The sequence below is a fragment of the Spodoptera frugiperda genome, chromosome 25 (genome assembly GCF_023101765.2).
Source record: "Spodoptera frugiperda isolate SF20-4 chromosome 25, AGI-APGP_CSIRO_Sfru_2.0, whole genome shotgun sequence".
NCBI lineage: Eukaryota > Metazoa > Arthropoda > Insecta > Lepidoptera > Noctuidae > Spodoptera > Spodoptera frugiperda.
Window position 1 is genome coordinate 8,157,390 of NC_064236.1, and position 19,789 is coordinate 8,177,178.

General features: G+C 31.9%; 1 protein-coding gene across 1 annotated transcript in view; it reads left to right on the plus strand.

Moving 5' to 3' along the window:
- Positions 1–19,789, plus strand: part of LOC118263342 (putative fatty acyl-CoA reductase CG5065) — a 30,058-nt gene continuing 10,269 nt past the window's right edge. The window contains exon 1 of the mRNA XM_035575273.2: positions 1–168. The gene's annotated coding sequence lies outside the window, so the exon portion shown is untranslated. The remainder of the gene's footprint in view (positions 169–19,789) is intronic.

The following is a 19,789-nucleotide window of genomic DNA, read 5'->3' on the forward strand; positions in this document are numbered from 1 at the left end:
GGTTAACCTCTGTTGGAAAAAAACCGTAGTTCGGCCAGAGCTAACTCGCTTATCTGTCGGCGAAGCTGCGCTCACGCTGCTCAGTCTGCAGCGGCGGGTGCGCGAAGGAGGCTGTCTGTCACTCCACTCCGTTTTTACCGGTCCACTGACATCATCACAAACAAAACAGTAAGTTCGTTACAAATACTTACATAACGCGACCGCGTCGGATTCGAAACGGATTCACGACTTTTTTGTCTCAACGTTAAATTTTTTACTTTATTATCAAGTTCTAAAGTGAGAAAAACAATTTTCCTCGTTCATTAGGTCATTTTTGTTTCATGATTGATTGACGTAAACAATGGCAGGTTATTGTGATGTTAATTACTTTTATAATACAATTGAAGTTAGTTTAATATCTATCGGTAGTTATTTTTTGCGAGATCAAAACAGCTAATAGGTTTCCTAAAGTTGGTATTAAATTATTTTAGTCAGGTTTTATATTGATGTTTTTCATACACATGTACGTAATGTACGCTTAAGTATGTAACATTGCAACACATAAGCCGCAAAACACACCTATGGAACCTTGGCGAGTATCATTTAAATCGTATGAACAACTAAGTTATCTTATAAGCAATATTAAGGTTATTTTATAATAGGATATCCTAACTTAAATAACCGCTATAATTCCATCGGAAGTACGTGCATTGGATTGCCAAATCAATTTAAAAGATAATTAAACTACCTACTTCTATTATCTTTTGTGGGTACCTACCTACAATTATAATTTCTGACACGAAAATAAGCTCGATTTTCTATAATCATAAGCCGCAACCCATAGTCCCAAACAATCCCATTATAGATAAAAACGCATCCTACAACAGTTGTTTACATACAACATATTAAGCAACTGGTTTCTTCCCACTAAAAGTATTTTTAGGAAAGGTACCTAGAGGAACTAGAAACCCTTAGTTACTTTTGCTGTCTGTCTGTAGGTCATAACCTCGAGAAAGCGGTTATATTTTGGTATAGTAATACATATTTATAGACCTCAAAAGTTATGTAAAAGATCATTTAAATTTTTTCGGCATAGTTTCTTGCAATAATTTGGTAATAGGTGTCGGTCTAATGGAAATTTATTATCAATTTAGCCTTAGTTAAAAATGATTTAGTACCTACGGATAAACTGTTACTTTTAATTAATTTTAAAGAAGGTAGTTTTATATAATTAAATTCTAATCTATGTACTCTGTGTAATAAATTCATCTTTTGCTTTCTTTCTTTGTGTGTTCCTTTCTTCTGAGAATCTTTTGTCTTTTTTTAATGCAATGACGGCTGTATGTTCCTATCCGGAATCTAATGATTGATGCATACAACATAAATCTTCATCTATTTTTGGTACATGAAAGAAAATTCTTTCAAAATTAAACATGAATTTATAGCTTCATTCTTTGAGGCAGAGTACAACATACGATGAGTAGTTAATTCTGTTAAAATAATGAAAAAGATTAAATACTTTATAAAAAATATATTCCCAAATGCCTTGACAACGAATATTCTATTGTCGCCTATTACTCTTACGAGTTATTTTCGTTGCACTTGTACATGAGTAACAAAAGGCTAGATCATGATAACTAAACGGTAAAGTAATAGATCCTTTCAAAAGTCAAAGTCAAAATTATTTATTTCAAATAGACCAGGAAGGCACTTTTGTACGTCAAAATTTCCTACATATCCTATTAAGTACTATTCATAATATATACCTAGATATTGTTTCTTATGCCGTTTAAATACAGTTTAGTGTAAGATTATAACAAGTTAGTATAAAAATACAATTTTCAGTTCAATATTTTATACATAGCATTTATATAGGTTCAGCGTTTAATCTATGCAAAAAATTTATTACCTCACTTAGATACGTGGTTTGAGGTACATAATATTATGACCTTAAAGACTGCGTCCTGATGAACTTGTCTGGTCTGTTTTTGTAAGTCATAGAGGATCTTGAAAATGAATAACATAATAGAATAAAGTTACTTAATTCGTCATCTATATATTAATACGTGATGCAAAAACTTTGTACCCCTTTTTATGAAAATTGCGCGAACGTAGGAGCATAAAATTTGGTACACTTATAGTTTATGTGTAGGAGAAGTGCAGAACGCTAATAATTATCAAAAATAATGCTTATAAAGTACATTAAATCAAAAAATAAAACATTACACACACTACCATGCATAGTATCTGATCGTATTTGACAAAACGTCAAAATCGACTGACATTGCGATGATATTCTCACGTCTTATATGAATAGAGTTTTATAAAAGAGTTTGTTTGAGTTTGAGTTAAATAAAAATTATCCTTGAAAGTATGTTAAGTGGTATTGTAAATTAAATCGTATATGGTCGAATTTCGACCACTAGGCGACCACTTGTAGAAACTAACTAAGTAACTAATAAACATAGAGATATGAAAACGCCACATTCTCACCTAGCCCTCATGAATTTCATAGCACTGAATCTAATTCATTTGCAGTTAAGTAAAAAATAAACAGACGCTAAATCTGTCTATTTTTAATACCATATTTATAAAAGATTCGAAGTAGTTTTATTTATCTATAGACAGGCATAAAGTTATTGACTATATTTACCTATTTACTTATGTAAATAATCAAGGCTAGCGAACTTTCAAAATAGCGTTTGTTTTTTTTGAGAAACGGAAATTTTCCAGAGCCGCATTAGCATCTATTTACATTTGAGACGATTCGAGTTACTTCTTATTTATTTTATATTTAAGTATGTAGGTACGCATATTTGCTCTAATGCTAGAATTTGTCTCATATGTTGTGTATTAAATAATAAGTTTATTATACCTTTAGGAAACACTTTAGAAATTTTTATATCGGATCTCTATTCGAAATTGAACACAAGTACGTACACGGAGTCTCAGTCACAGTATTCACAAGACCAGATGAAAAATGAGTAAGATATAATAAAAATACAGTAATAAGTAATAAATATTTGTATCGGTAAAATTAAAGAGGCGTTTCGAAGTTTTAAAACTCAAACACAGACCATTACTTAGATATGTGATTATTGACACCTACACAACACAACATACCTATGCGATTTATAAGGTTAATAATGTTTAAGTTTCATATACTAATAATGTAAACGCCTGGCTAAACGCGTTAGGCAATTCCTGTCAGACTGACTGTTTGGGATTAGGTCCTATAAACTTGTAATGTCTTAATCAATAGTCTAATTACCAAAGTATCTGAATAACCCATGGCAGAGTAACTTATGGAGTTTCTTGCTTGTTCTTCTCCATAGGAATGAGCAAATAGTTTCTCTAAACGACTGACCGACAGATAGAGGTTTTGTTCCTATATTTGATTTGATGATCAAAAGTGCCTTCCCGTTCTATTTGAAATAATAATTTTGACTTTGAGAATTTTTATGAAATTTATTTCACATTACAGTTATCAATCTCAATTCTCTTCTATCGACTAATTAACTCATACTACATACTTACTTTATAATATGCAGTTACAATCCATTGATGTGTAGGTATATTAGTGGTATCAATTATAGTTTTGTTGTTAATTGTCGGTTGAGTGTAGTTTTTTCCATGTAAATGGTAAAACCGTTTGATCTATAATTACCCTTTTAATAAGAAAATGACATGCGGCCTTTTATATCTCCAAAAATTTCATACAATAAGTAAGCAGGTGTACACTTTACGCAGACAATTCTTAGGTACCTACTTGTATTTGCGTCAAAACGTCGAACGATTTAATTTAAACAATTAAAATCCCACTCGCAATAAAAAAGTGCATTAAGAAGTAAGTACTTCTTATTGCACACTTCTTACATTAAATTTTTTTTTTTTAATTATTTTACATTACAATTGTGTATCTTAATTAAGTAATTAAGATACACAATTGCAATGTAAAATATAATTTTATAATTGCAATTGTGTATTTATTATATTATGAATATTTTATAAAATTATGAAATCATTTTACATTGAAATGAGCTCATCATATTATGCTTACTTTTCGTCACTGGGGTTTTGTTGGACGTACCTAAGGACCTAATAGTAAAGACTCATTGCAATGATAATTACTCTTACCTTTAATAAACCTCCATATTTGTCTCTTAAAAATAGCATCTTCACGACGAAATTGATGCGTTTGAAGGCAATCTCACACTCATTTGATGAGGTCTTAAATGCACTTACATGTTACTTGACAAATCTTTTTGCAACACCTTGAAATATTAAGAACAAGCTGCATAAGTTAATTGATTTTTGAAGTATTTGATCTCCTGTAATAATTTGAAAACATGAAAGTCAAAATATTTTTCTATGTTTTGGAGAAGATGTAGGAGTGAACGGGAATCCATTTCTTATCATGACGTTGACGGTCAAAATATTTTTACTAGGTCTGGTCTAAGTACGTTAAAACAGGGGAAATAGAATTCAAAGGGTGAATAGATACAGGAATGGTGATGTTAGAACATAATATTCACCACTCGAATTCTTATTACAGTAGTGAATTGTTTCTTTAAAAGCACTGTTATGAAAGTTTAGTAGGTGTATAGTGAAATGCATTGTAAGTTGTTTTGCTTTTGTTTTATTTCAACAGTGAACGTCTACGGTGCGTGGTACTATTTTTTATTTTTTGTAGTTACAACCTTATAACTTTCGGCGATGCGAATTGCCTAAACTTATCGGTTATTTTTAACTGTCCGATGTTTCTAGAACATTAGTTATTATGCCTTGCGAAATAGCCCATGCAATTGCGAAGTCTGTTATTATTATTTATTGTTGTTTTTTTCCTTCAAATTATAGATATAGTTATTAATATTATATTTTTTTTCTGTTAAAGGTGTTTTAATACATATATCCGTAAAAAGATTACACTTATGTGTATATGTGTCTGTACGAGAAATTTTAAGAATGTTAGTGTTACAATCACAACTAAAACCGAGACGTCATTGTTTTTAACCGAATTCATTAATATGATTATGAAAAATGTTTAGAAAGCGTTTGATGCACTTATTTCACTTATTTTTTAAATCTAGAGAGCTGCTTCGTTGTCTTACGACAATTTCATACATCCTATAACAATAACAATGTAAGTAATGTTTCTACAAGATCGTTAGTTCAGTTTAAAGACAGTTTATCAACTGTTAAAAATTACTTACGAATTTTCACAAGTACCAACTTCAATGGGTACTTTCCATTGTAAGTAAAATGATCCTAATACCACTTGAAATAAGAGCTACTGTTTACTGCAGAAATACCGTCAACTCGATAGTTAAGTGAGAGGAACTATGTAAGACCAGATTGTAATTTTGACGGCGTATTTTTCCACGGTGTTTAAGGGCCTTTTTATGGCCAATGTTACAGTCGATGCAACTGACACCGTTACAATCTCATTTGATAGTATCTCATTGGAAAACTACAGCATTATGTCAGAATAGCATTATTTTTTTACTTAAGAGCCATTCAACTTAATACTTTTTACCAACTTAAACTAAGATAGGTGACACTCAACGTCATTTGTGTTTTCATCAACCTATAAGTGACACCTAAGTACAAATAAGGGCTTGGTTTAGGTGCTATATAGCGTTAAGTGACAGCTTAAGGGTGAGAACGGCTATTATATCCGAATACTGAAATGCTATATTTTTTTTTTATTATTCTGATATGGCCTATTTGTTAGTGACATATATTTGAGAGCGTCTTAAAAATTAGTGGCGTTTGACATTAAGACAATTTAGTTGGAAGAGCCATGCTTCGGCGCGAATGGGCTGGCTTGACCAGATTAATACCACGGTCTCACAGAAAGCCAACGTGCAACAACGCTTACGTTGTGTTTCGTTGCATGAGTGAGTTTACCGGAGGCCAAATTCTCCCCGTACCCAATCCCCGATTCCCGAACAACCCTTAAAAAACGTAACGCGTTTGGTGTTTCGGGTGTCCCTAGGCGGCGGCGATTGCTTACCATCATTACTATCAAGTGATCCGTCTGCTCGTTTACTGGCTTATACCATAAAAGAAAAAGTTTGGACTCTTGGAAACGTTTTGTGGTACGGTCCGATGATGATGATAACGACCATAGACTTACGCCATGCTTTTGAAATCATCATAATATCATTAGCCATAGCCTACAATAGTTCCTTAATGAGAATATTATTAAAGCCCTTCAAATTATTTGTATTACGAATAGAAGACCAGTTAGTCTTCTATTCAGTTAATTCAGTTGAATTACATCTTACGAATTTAAAACAGTGATGCGTTAAAAAGAACGAGTCGTCTGCAGTTGTTAAAATATTATTTAGAACTCTAATACTTGTTGAGAGCCCAAAATCTATACATATAATAAAATCGTAGAAAAGTGCTGTCTGTACATTGAAAATAAAAATAAAAAAAATAGCAGGGGTTATTGTTATGTCGATGTCGAACCCAAAAATGTAATTAACTTTTTTTTTGTCTGTTTGTCTGTTTGTCTGTTTGTCTGTTTGTCTGTTTGTCTGTTTGTCTGTTTGTCTGTTTGTCTGTTCGTCTGTGCGCGCTAATCTCAGAAACGGCTGATCCGAGTTGGATGCGGTTTTCACGAATATATTGTGGGATGCTTAAATTTACATTTAGTGTTTGTTTCATGTCAATCGGTTCATAAATAAAAAAGTTATGTCAAATTAAAGAATCACGTCGAACATTCTATGCTTATACCATTAATCTCCGCAACTATTTGACGGATTTGGTTGAAATTTGGTACAGATATAGTTTAGAACCTTAGAAAGGACATAGATATATTTTTATTTCAAAAATCAAAAAATAAAATAAAAATAAAATAAAAATAAAAAAAAAAAAAAAAAAAAAAATAAAAATAAAATAAAAATAAAATAAAAATAAAAATAAAATAAAAATAAAATAAAAATAAAATAAAAATAAAAATAAAAATAAAAATAAAAATAAAATAAAAATAAAAATAAAAATAAAAATAAAAATAAAAATAAAAATAAAAATAAAAATAAAAATAAAAATAAAAATAAAAATAAAAATAAAAATAAAAATAAAAATAAAAATAAAAATAAAAATAAAAATAAAAATAAAAATAAAAATAAAAATAAAAATAAAAATAAAAATAAAAATAAAAATAAAAATAAAATAGAAATAAAAATAAAATAAAAATAAAATAAAAATAAAAATAAAATAAAAATAAAAATAAAATAAAAATAAAATAAAAATAAAAATAAAAATAAAAATAAAATAAAAATAAAATAAAAATAAAATAAAATAAAAATTAAATAAAAAATAAATAAAAATTAAATAAAAATTAAATAAAAATAAAATAAAAATAAAATAAAATAAAAATAAAATAAAAAAAATAAAAATAAAATAAAAATAAAATAAAAATAAAATAAAAATAAAAATAAAAATAAAACTAAAAATAAAATAAAAATAAAAAAAAATTAAATAAAAAATAAATTTATTCCGGACATACAGCGCCATCTATTGTTCAATTTCGTACTTATAGTACGGAATTGAACAATGTCGGGCTGTTCCTATACTCCGTAGATAGATGGCGTTGATCGCACAATGGTGTAATTACAATTGTTCAGTTCATGTTATTGTTTTAATTCATTGGAAATTAGTTTTTACAAAATAGTAAAAAGCAATGAAAAATATAACATAATACAACTTTTAGTACAAAGAAAACGCTCTAACGGAGTATAGATAATTCTATGTCGATCGTTACACGACTTCGGTTCATGTTATTGTTAACAAATAGTAAAAAGGTATGAAAAAAATTATATCAATATAATTAAACTTTTAGTACAAAGAAAATGCCAAGTTGTCTTTATCCTCGATAGATGGCGTTGGGATCGAAATAGATTGCGCTATGGTTTTGTTACAATTATTTGGTTGGGTATCGGCCGAGCGCTTCGGTACTATTGTAGAAAATGTGTATTATCAGTCGTATGATTATTTGTCTGTAGTGGTCCTGCTGTTTCGTATATTCTAAATTGGTTTCGTTGTATTTGTCAATTAATAAGTTTATTTGTTGGGTTTTCCTGGTTTTCTGGTTAAACTTTTTAACGTAGGTTTAGTTTGATATCGATTATTAGTAGTTACTGTAGTTAGTTTTTTTAATAAAATTGTAAGTCTAATTTATAAATTAATTAGATTAGATTTAAGTCGTTTCTTTTAAATTATTTAGTTTAAGCTTGGTTATTATAGCATAGGATAGGTTCTAATATAATTTCTTTTTTAATTGTTATAAATTCGTAATTCGTAGCTTTCTTTAGTTTTAAGTTAGTTTTCATCTTAAGTTCGGAAAGATTATAATATTTCTTTAGTTAAAGTCCGTTTTTAAACTATTTTTTCAATGCCCTAAGTGAATACATCTATTAAAATCAAACGCAGAGCTCATTAGTTGATTTTTGAAGAGTTCCCTGGAATATCTTCCACATCTCATTTTTGAAAAAAGATCGGGAACTCATCATCATCATCATCATCATCATCAGCCTATAGCTATGGGAACTATGTGGTTAAAACCAAAAATTTGCCGGAAGTCACCATTCCACGCGAACGAAGTCGCGGGCAAAAGCTAGTACATAATAATTGCAGTGAATGGCCATTCCTAGTGAGCCAGCCGAACCACACAATTATGCAATAGTTGTACAAAAACGCGTGAAAAACCTCAAGAGTGTTGAGGTCGATGAACGTACCAAATACATTGTTGCACCCAGTAAGAACAGTCGGTGCTTCGTTTTTATTTTCACGTACTTATTTTTGTCAATAGATAAATAATAAGTGTCCTATAGAAATTATAGAGAGGAAAAGAGTAAGAAAATGCAAGAATTACTACATTTTTATCTTTGCCTTGACAAGTAAGGTAGGAAAATTTTATTGTTTCACACAAATCCTTTACTAGATATCATACCGTTCATTATGTAGTTAATCATTATGAATAGTAGTAGCAATAGTAGTATAGTATCTATCATTAAATATTGTGGTGCTTTTCCACCAGCGATGTGCTATACCACGTTGCTATGCCTGCGTTTGGCTTCCACCAATCATATTAATTGGTACACATAGCATAGCACTGGTGGAAACAGGTTCAACTAAAATATGGAAATTATATGTAAAGGCGCGTGCTATAAATGCGTGTTTTGGATGTGCGCTATAGAAAAGTCGCGCGTGGTATAGCTATGTGCAGAGCAGACTACATAAAGCAGTTACTTTGTGGCGGAGAACATCTTACTCTTCATATCACATCTTACTCCCACAGCTACATAATTCTTAGTATCAGTGGAAACAGTCACATAGTTTCACAGCTTAGCACCATGACTACATATATACAAATCCTGATGGAAAAGTACCCTTTACTAAAAAGAAAATGCGTGAACTTTCTAGTACTAAATAGATAAAATAATATTTCTTTAAAAACCATACATTTTCCTCATAAACTTAAGTACAACATTTATTCTTTAAACAATGTATTTTTAATTGTCTCATGACATGATTCGATGACATTGTATTTATCACAGTAACGTAGTAAAGAATTCAATAGGAATCTATAGCATGCTCTTGTATGACTGACTGACTATAGCCAGATGAAATGCCTGTGATCGGTTAATTTCTGTCATTAATGAGACAGCTAGATGCGGTACCTAGGTACTAGCGAGTTAGGAAAACATGTAATTCTAAATACATAGAGATGTACTAAGAAGGTAGTTGATACCTACATACTTGCAACCATTTACGCAATTACAGCTAATTACAAATCATTTTCTCGAGAGAGGTGGGATTTGTTCTCATAATAATTTTGACTTTATGATTATAGGTATCAGTTGTTACTCTCAGTTGTCCCCTTTGACATAAGATTAATTCAAGCTTTAACCGCAGTATTTAATCTTGCATATATTTTTCACTGACTCGTTGGTGGAGTGGTCGCAAATGCGACTGCCGGACAAGAGGTCTCGGGATTTTCGAAAATTTCTCAGTAGTAGCACGGAGTCTGGAAATGTGTCCAGTATAATTATGGCAATAGGATCACCCCCTATTGCATTTTATTACACAAATGATGAAAAGTGGGTGTACATTGTATAACGGCATTACATGTCGTAGTGAGCACCTCTGCCTACCCCTTTGGGGATAAAAGGCGTGACGTTGCTTTTTTTTTTTTCGATTCGTGGGCCATTTGATCTCCTGTGAACCACCAGAAGTCCAAGGACCAGAGTATAACTTACGACGTGTGTGCAATCATTAGCAAACTCAATGCAACCGGTTTGGCATGTCTAATTCAAAATTCCATTGGCATTATTAAAATGAGCTAAATTCTGAAGAAAACATCAGATCTATACTTTTAGCGTGGCGAATTAGGTTTAGGTTAGACTGGTGAAATCAAGATATATATATATCTTGATTTCACCAGTCTCTAAAAAATTTTTTTGTGAGCGGTAAAACGGATCACTATTTGCACTTTTACCAAAGGAAGGAAGGTGTACCTATATCGTAAAACAGGGTGAATAGAATTCAAAGGGTGAATAGACACAGGAATGGGGTGAATAGATGTTAGAATATTTTCTCAACATTTATTCACCCCTCTTCTGTATCTATTCACCACGTTTTACGGTATATAAAGTTATAATATATTTTATAAGATTACATACTTTCAAGTCGTAAAGATTGAAGACTTAAATATATTATGTTTAATAATCACGAGTTGTTTCAAGTAGGGAAGAGCTTTTAGTCATCTTTTTGTATATGTTGCAAATATCAAGCATACATCGATTAATGGACACGGAAATAACTAGTAATCACTATTGAAGCTTTAATATCACAAAAACTTCTAAATTATGAAGTAACTCAGACAGATTGCATTGTAAAGATAAATAACTAGTTTTCAGATACAAAATTATTTTACTCATACAAAAGGTAATAATTATACTTAATCAAATATGCAAAGCAATGCTTTGGCGCAAGCTTACGAAGTAAATGTAATAAAATATCGTATTTAATTTAGTAATTACATATACTAAAACTTCGTAAGAATGGAATCAAGACGGAGAACAAATAACTTCTTGAAAGCATGTCATCACAGTGCGAACGCAACACCATTGTGACAAGTCCATAACAATAAATAACATTTAGTCAATATTATTATCACTTACTACACATTACATAAAAGTGAAGTAGATAGACCAATACTTTGTTTAATAAACGTGATTTGCAACTTTAAAGCGTTTTTATTGGATTCGTATGTTGCTGCTTTACAGCGCTTGGTCCGCTACATTAAGCGGTCGTATACCTGCACGAAAAAAATCAATGGCTAGACCAATGGCCCAGACTTATATTATATCAGTAAGATTAGTGGGGAAACCCAAGACGCTGTTGAATGTGCTTGATACTTCTTCTCCTTTGTATCTCATCTTACTGTTACCTTTCATTCTATATACCTAAATTCAGAACACACGATGAATGAAAGGGTATTTTAATTAAGTCCTCATAATTTCCTCATTTTTGAAAACGACACTTTGTATTCAAATTCTACTTAATCCTCAGTCATCTAAAACAAAAAGTATATCCATTCTGTAAATTTGAAATATCAGTTCTCACTGCCAGCATTGCATCTTGCAACTTGATATCCATCTCCATTACTGCTATAAAATATAGTTGCATATCTATTAAAAAGTCATTTGTAAAATGGTCAAGGCAAATAGTTGTTGACTAAATTTTAGCCGAAAAAGGTAGGGTACTTCACCTTGAATGTCGACATTGCAAGTTTGGACCACTTACCTATGTATCTACACTGTATGACCATTTGATAGTGTATCGACTAGTGACTGGTCATGGTTAGAAAGTATAGCGATATTTTCAACATCACTCCATCATAATTACATAAGCTACGCTTTGTACTAGTTAATTGTTCAAATAAAACTGCAGTTATTTTGTCTCCTCACGTAATATTTGATTATCTAATTGAACTTTCGAATAAAAAACCACTGATACTGATACCTATTATTTCATTTTTGGTAATCGAAAGATTTAGGCGTTTAGTCGTTATTTAACAAACACTAGACTTTATTACTAACTATATAGCTCAAGCCTTCTATGCTAGAATAGGCGTTTGGTCAGGATTGTCCACTTATAATCTGTTGATGATATTTTATTAATATAAAGCACATAGATTATTGAGAGAGCACGAAAAGCATCAAGAACCATTTCATATGAAACTATGACCATGCAAATTCTGTTATCTTTCCAGAAAGATAGGATGCATAAGTACTCAAGTAGAACACCTTTTCCGTTAAAACGATGATAACAGTTTTCTTAAAATTATGTGTTCTTATCTTTACTTGGTTGATCTTGTAAACCTTCCTTACCTTCAAAACCTTTTAAGGTCATTATTTCCTTTGTTAACATTGTTAACCTTTAGTTAAAGGAAAAATAAACGTTTATTTAGTGTATACTTACAGGAAACCTATTCTTTACAATATTTACTTCTTATCTTGTTTTTCTTGCAATTTGTCGAAGTCTACCAAATCTTTCGCGTATCTATTAATTTATTTTTACGATATCTACGATCATTAAATCAGTTATATGTCGGCAATTGCCGCTTACCTTATTACGCCAATCATAAAACTTTTTCGAATGCTTTCCACTTATGTATTTTTCCAATAATTATGTACATAGGTTGTATAACAGAGCTTCTTCGGTATTTGTGTAGTCAACCACATTAATAGCCCTTAGAAGTTCATTGCCGGATAAATTGCCGTACTAAGAGAAATTTACCTAAACATTGCTTATACTATTCCTTAGTAACAATTTTGTTTCGAAAACAATTACCAAGGACTGGGTTATGTTATCAATACCCTTTAACCGCCTAGTTCAATATTCAATTACCGTGCCATTAGCGCGCGACTACAAATAAAAATAAAATATATCTAGGTACATTAAATAAGGAGGAGCAGTCGTGTGAATAGAACGAACAAATCATGCATGTGCTCTGCGTGTGATGCTCTCTGATGTGTCGCATATATGAGACACAGGCGGTTAATGAGTTAAATGACTTTGAGTACAGTGGTATACACCTTCTGTAGGTACATAAAATGATTCGCATAATCTCCACGTTTGACCGAAACCCTGATTTTAATTTAAAATCTGTACCTATTTAAATCTAAGTTTTTTTAATAGATTGGTTTAGGTTGTTCGCCTCTTACTACCCCAGAGAAAAGAGTAGGTTTGTTTTCAAATATGTTCTACTTACTCTGCTCTGTATTTAGGCAGTACCTAACAACAAATTACTTACTGAATTTTGTACCGCAATACAGCAATCATAGTTATTTTGTGGTAAGATAACCAGCGTTCTCAGTTTACGTTCTAAATGTATCCTTCGAACTATAACTGGATACAATCGGCAAGAATGATGCGGTTGGCACTACTTACTATATGCGCTTATAAGAAAAATCCTTGTTATTGGTAAATTCAATTCATTCAAAATTTTATTTTATTTATTTTAAACCATTCTGTATTTAGATCGTCTTTTGAAAATAACGATCCGTTTTCAATAACAAAAAATTTAAATTACGATACGTTTGTTTTTGTTTGTCCGTCAATCACACTGAAACTATTGAACGGATTTTGATGAAGTTTGATATTATACAAACAACTGACTTGGATTTGATAAGATACTTTTTATCAAAGCCGCCAGTAGAAGCTAGTTTGAGCATACCTATAACATACGACTAAATGATATTTGAGAAAATTCACGTCTAAATTGAGATGCAAAAACGTCTACCGTCATTATGACTAATTTGAATTAAAATGATTACTATTATGATATGCATTAATGTCATACACCGTAGATTGTAATAAGCTTTACGCAGAGCCGGACAAAGCCAACGCGGGGCCCGTAGCATATATTGAGAACGGAGGGTACATTGTATATTGCAATTTAGGATGGAAATAAACCAGAACGTTCATAAAAAGGCTTTTTATGAATTTCTTGAACAATATTATTTTTACGATATACTCCGTAGATATAACATCGATTTATTTAAGCATTTTTGGACAAATTCGCGTAATTAGTTTGATTGCTATGGTTTTTGATGACGGTTTTTTGTTACTTTGGGCCCAGGCGCGGGGCCCCCGTAGCATTTGCTGCCTCCTGATAAATGGCTAATCCGGCACTGGTTTTACGTGCTGAAAGCGATAAAGACTTCACGGTTAATAATCATATAATAAAACAATTAATAATATGCAAGATTGTGCAACTACACAAGGCAACTATTAAGTAGGTAATGAATAATTTATGTGTATTTAAATTATTGCACCAAACATATACCTTTTTATGTGAAATGTTTCTGAGACTTGCTGTGAACAACTTATCACTAGCCCTAAGTATACAACTATACATAATATGTGTATAGTAATTGATGTATATGTACAAAAACAACTCATAGGTATGCATTTATAAAAAAGTAAACTTACTTACATAATACCTAGTGTGCACAAACAACAAAAAAACATATTTAATAATTTAGGTTTTGAAGTGTTTTTTATTACAACCAGTGTTATTTATAAAGCTCACTGTTGCCATTTGCTCAAGTGAAGATTTCTTTGATAGGTTTCTAAATTAAGGCGATGATACTTTGTTTTCTTTCTTTCTTTCTTAAGGTACCGTACCTAGGTAAGTTTATGTGTGTAAATAACATTACCAAATATGTACTTTAGATTTTTATTCAATTAAAAGCTTGTTTCACAGTGTAATACATATAAGAACTAATACATATTTCGTGTAAAAAAATAAGTCAAATAATCTTTTAGTTCGACTGCTAGGTACCAAGATTAGATTTTTACTTTTAAGCTAAAACTGAAGCAAATTGTGAAGCTTGCATTGAATACATGATCAAAACAATGAGCACCGTTCGTTCGAAGCATTCTAATCATAATAAAAAAAATACAAAATCTCGCCTTGATTGCTCAAGAGAGTCGGTCCAGCTGATCACGGGGTCAATGCCCTCGTGTTGTCCGCGTTACGATTACTTTTTCGTTACGCATCGAAAAAATCTTTTTTGTGCTATAAGTACCTTAGTAAGAACCACGTAATTTTCTTTCTAAATACTTATTTTAAAGTTTTTTTCTATGGTACAAGTCGATAAACGGTCGTGATTGTAAGCAATCGCCGCAGCCTATGGTCACTCGAAACACCAGAGGCGTTATCGTTACAAGTGCGTTGCCGGCCTTTTGGGGGTTAGGAGTTTAAGGGTTGTTGGGAATTGGAAATTGGAAAGACTGGGGAAGGCGGGAGGATTTGGGGGTAAAAGTTTACCTCAATTCCTAATAAATTATTTAATCAATTGAATGTATGTGATTGAAGTACGTACTATGAACTTATCCGTTGATTGTTTGATATAGTCTAACCCAAAAGGATTGTCCTATAAAACCTATGTGAATTCGAATTCGAATCCGATTTTCCGAAATTCTAAGTATGTATTACATATTAACGTAATAAAATGTCATTTAAATTACATGTACACAACATAAATCTACGTACTAAGCATCTACTTGAAATCCTTACGTTCTTGACACGTACGAAACATAGTTGTCAAGGCTTTTTGTATAAAGTTTGTCATAATTATATATTATGTACTTATGTAGTTGCATAATATACCTATGTTACAACCTACATACGCGTTTGAGTGATAAAAACTAATTAAATCCAATTATAATGAAGTACATAATTTGATCCGTAGTTGGGCTGAGTACCTAAGTGATTGACGTATTCTGTGGTTTGACGTTTAAAACTGAGATTGAAATCTTTTATGACGCATTGCTTTTCCTTTAATATTTATTTATTTAACTACTTTTTCAACTAGTGCTTATTTCGTGAATAGTAACACTTAGCTCATGTTTGATTTGACAGATAATTAGTTTTATCCTTCCGCTGAACAAATATGGGTGTGTATACGTTTGAACAACGCTGGGAAATATTGCGACATTACTTTGAAAATCATGGTAATGTTGCAGAATGTGTGAGAAAATTGCGTACGGATTTTGGAAGAAGAGAAGCACCCATATGTTCGTTATCTTGTGAAAAAAGTGAAAGAAACTGGCATCCTCATCGACAAACCAATGCGTGAAAAGCCAAAAACAGTGCGTACACCCGACAATATTGCTACTGTGGCAGAAAAGGTGCGTGGAGCGCCATCAACATCAATTCACCGTCGTTCTCAACAATTGAACATTTCGGAGACATTATTGAGACGAATTTTGCATAAAGACCTTAGGAGTTGAAGCCAACTGACCATCCAATGCGTTTTCGCTTTGCTAAGTGGGCCTGCGACCGACTTACAGAAGATGCCGATTTTGCATAAAAAAACATCTTTTCAGATGAAGCTCATTTTGATCTTGGCGGGTATGTAAACAAGCAAAATTGTAGCATTTGGGACACAGAAAACCCGCACGCATACATTGAAAAGCCGATGCACCCAAAACGAGTCACTGTTATAATAATCGGGCCATTTTTCTTCGAAAATTGGACCGATCGTGTAGACTACTGCATGGCCAGGCGAGGCAGCTATTTGAATGAAATTATTTTTCATTATTAACCGGAAGGATTGTACTTTCAAATAAAAAATAAAGAGAAAATATTCAGTAGCTTTTTTGTTATATAGCATTTAAAAAGAAAAAAGTTATTTGGCGGGCCCTTTACAAATTTAACAGAAAAGACAAATTCACACGAATAGTAACTAAATAGATAACAGCTTTTTTTTTCTTTTTAAACAGCTAAGACAAGTATAGGTACATAGATAAGTTTTCCTTTATTTCTATAATATTCTTTGAAAATTTTGAATAACTAGGTATCTACCGAATGCAGTTTGAATTAAGATAACATTGATTAATATATTAAACAATTTAAATAAATATACAATTAAAAATATATTTTTATTTATTTAAAATATAAAATTAAAACATCTCATCTATTACGAATTTTGGGAACGCTCCTCAACTTGATTTTAGAGAAAAAGACCTAACAGACAGACAGACAAAAAAAGTCACATTTTTGGCTTTAGTGTCGTTCAGTACCCCTGATATTTACTTTTTTAATATTTTTAATGTACAGAAATAACATAACTATAGTTTTATTATGTGTATAGATTGTTCAATAAACAAAGTTCGTAATTGCATACGCACATAGTCAAGTTTAACTAATGAATTTTACAAAACAATAATAGTCTGATGTAGTAGACTACATCAAATCGGTAGGATGTTTTATGCTACCTTCTAAGAAGGTTTATTTCCTTGCTTTATTCCTAAGTTGCTCAGCAAAATGTAATCAGTAGAATAGTGTAGATATTGTATAACATATATTTAACGTTGACCTCATTAATCGATTCAAAAGAAGTGAGTGGTCTGAATTTGTTAATATCTGAAAGTGAATGAGTTATAACATTGCATCACTCATCACTAACTTACGGATGAGATAATATACCAAAGAAAAAACAAAACCAGCCAAGTGTGAATCTGGCTTAAGTTACAAGTTACTTTAGTGAGCGATATAAAGAATCAACACAATGACAAACTAAATAACTTTGATGACCTGAATTTGTGGCCCAAACTCATGATGTCAATCATATGCCACCTTGACTCACATAAGCGATCTTGTCGGAATCTCGAGCTCATAATAAAACTGTGAAAGTTGTGATGATAAAGGTTAAAATCTGTGTTACATCTTTGACAGATTTGATTTCTTTAAGAAGTATACAATTTAGTAAAAATCGGCGTTGCTTTTGTCTGTGATAAAATAACTTGGCTTTTTTGAGGTGGAAATTCATACAATTATTTCTCCCGCCTTGGGTGACGTAAGTGGTAGTACCTATCAGACTCTTACTGCCTAAAAACCTCCCCTTTCCTAGTCCTGCTTTTCGAGTCGGAACCCAGGTCACTTGGGTGGCCGTACCAAGCTGACTGTGGAATTAAGTTGCAGTCATATTATAACAATTTGACTTGTTATATTAACTCTCTAAAGCGTCGTTCCCAAGAATATCTATTTGCAACTTTGGTTCTTGTCTGGTTTAGACATTTTACCAGTTAGGTAAGCACTTAATTATTTTTCAACTGAAGTGAACTTTTTTTTTTGTGAGACATTTTTTTGTAACTATAATCGAGCAGACGTATTACTTGATGGTAAGCAATCGCCGCCGCCCGGACACTTGAAAGACCAGAGGCTTTACAAGTGCGTTACCGGCTTTTTAGGAGTTAGGAATTTAATGGTTAATGTTCGGGAATGGGGATGGGGAAGATTGGGAAGGGGGGAATTGGGCCTCCGGTAACCTCACTCACACAACGAAACACAACGCAAGCGTTGTTTCACGTCGGTTTTCTGTGAGGCCGTGGTAACTCCGGTCGAGCCGGCCCATTCGTGCCGAAGCATGGCTCTCCCACACTTAAAAAACCTACCCGTAGAACCTTCGATAGCTGTGAATAGCTATTAGTAAGCTATAAGCTCTTATCACATTTTATTTGCCAATACCAATTATAAACACTTTTATAGTTGTTTACAAATAAAACTTGTTAAACTGTCCAGTCGCCGGTCATTAATCATTTTTGATTTTATAACCCACCATAGGTAAAAATATGACGTTCATATAGTCTTTATTTCGTACACATAAAGTTGATTTTGGAGATATTTAAGTAGTTTAACTGATGTGTGACGGGATGATACGTTCCGGAGCCTTCACAGCTTCGGACGTGACCATACAAACAAGTAGAATTTAGTTGAAACTTAAAAATGCATTTGGGGCGCATGATGCTTTTTTCATTATGTAGGAGCCTACATAAGTTATCAAATAAGCACCTAAGTAAGAAAAGATGGGTCTTCCTACAAAAAGATTACAAACGCTCAAAGTCGTGGGTGTACACGTCAAAAAAGAAAAATATAAATAAGTACTACTAATGTATAGTAAGTTATACTAATGTATTATTGTGGGTTACGTTACGAAACTTAATACTCAGTAAATGGAGAGGTTTTGTCATAGGATTAATATTGCGTCTCATCCCACCCGGATTTCAGACACTTTTAGTATGAAATTGATACTTCGTCAGAGAGATGAATGTAAACGAGACTTCGTATAATTAATCAGAGTTTTAACAACCTATAGCTAACACCGTTGGTTAATGCATTCCCAAGAAATAGTTGAACCGAACACCAGCCACAATAAAATTCCAGAAAACGGGATCTTCTAAGATTAGGCTTTATGAAAAAACTACTGCTTCATTTAACTACAAATATAGTTCATTGAACTTATTAGTAATCGGACTTTGTCGGTACAGTTTTTATTTTGAAGAATTTACAGTTGTTTTGTTATTTATTTGCACCCAAAGATGCGCTAAAACTACCAAGATAACGGCTTACCTATAACTTTTTAGTGGTTAATTATTTATTAATTCTTAAACAGTACCAACAACGTTAATAGAGAGATAAAACGATATATATACTGTTTAATTTTGGATGTACGATGTCAAGTAGTGGTGGAAAATCCCCCCGAAATTTGTAGACCGAAACGACTAGAGCCGCCTAAAAGTAACCTTGTAAACACAGCCTTACAATTGGCAATACAATTTTACAACCATGCCGACTACCCACTCTATTAAGAGAAGCATTACAATGATTTCATAATAACTGCGTGGACGAGTTAGATATAATAATATAACCAGTTGGAGTTATGGTATGGAATATTTTTAATTTTAAAGGCCAACATAGAAAGTTTGTTTTTGCGCCATT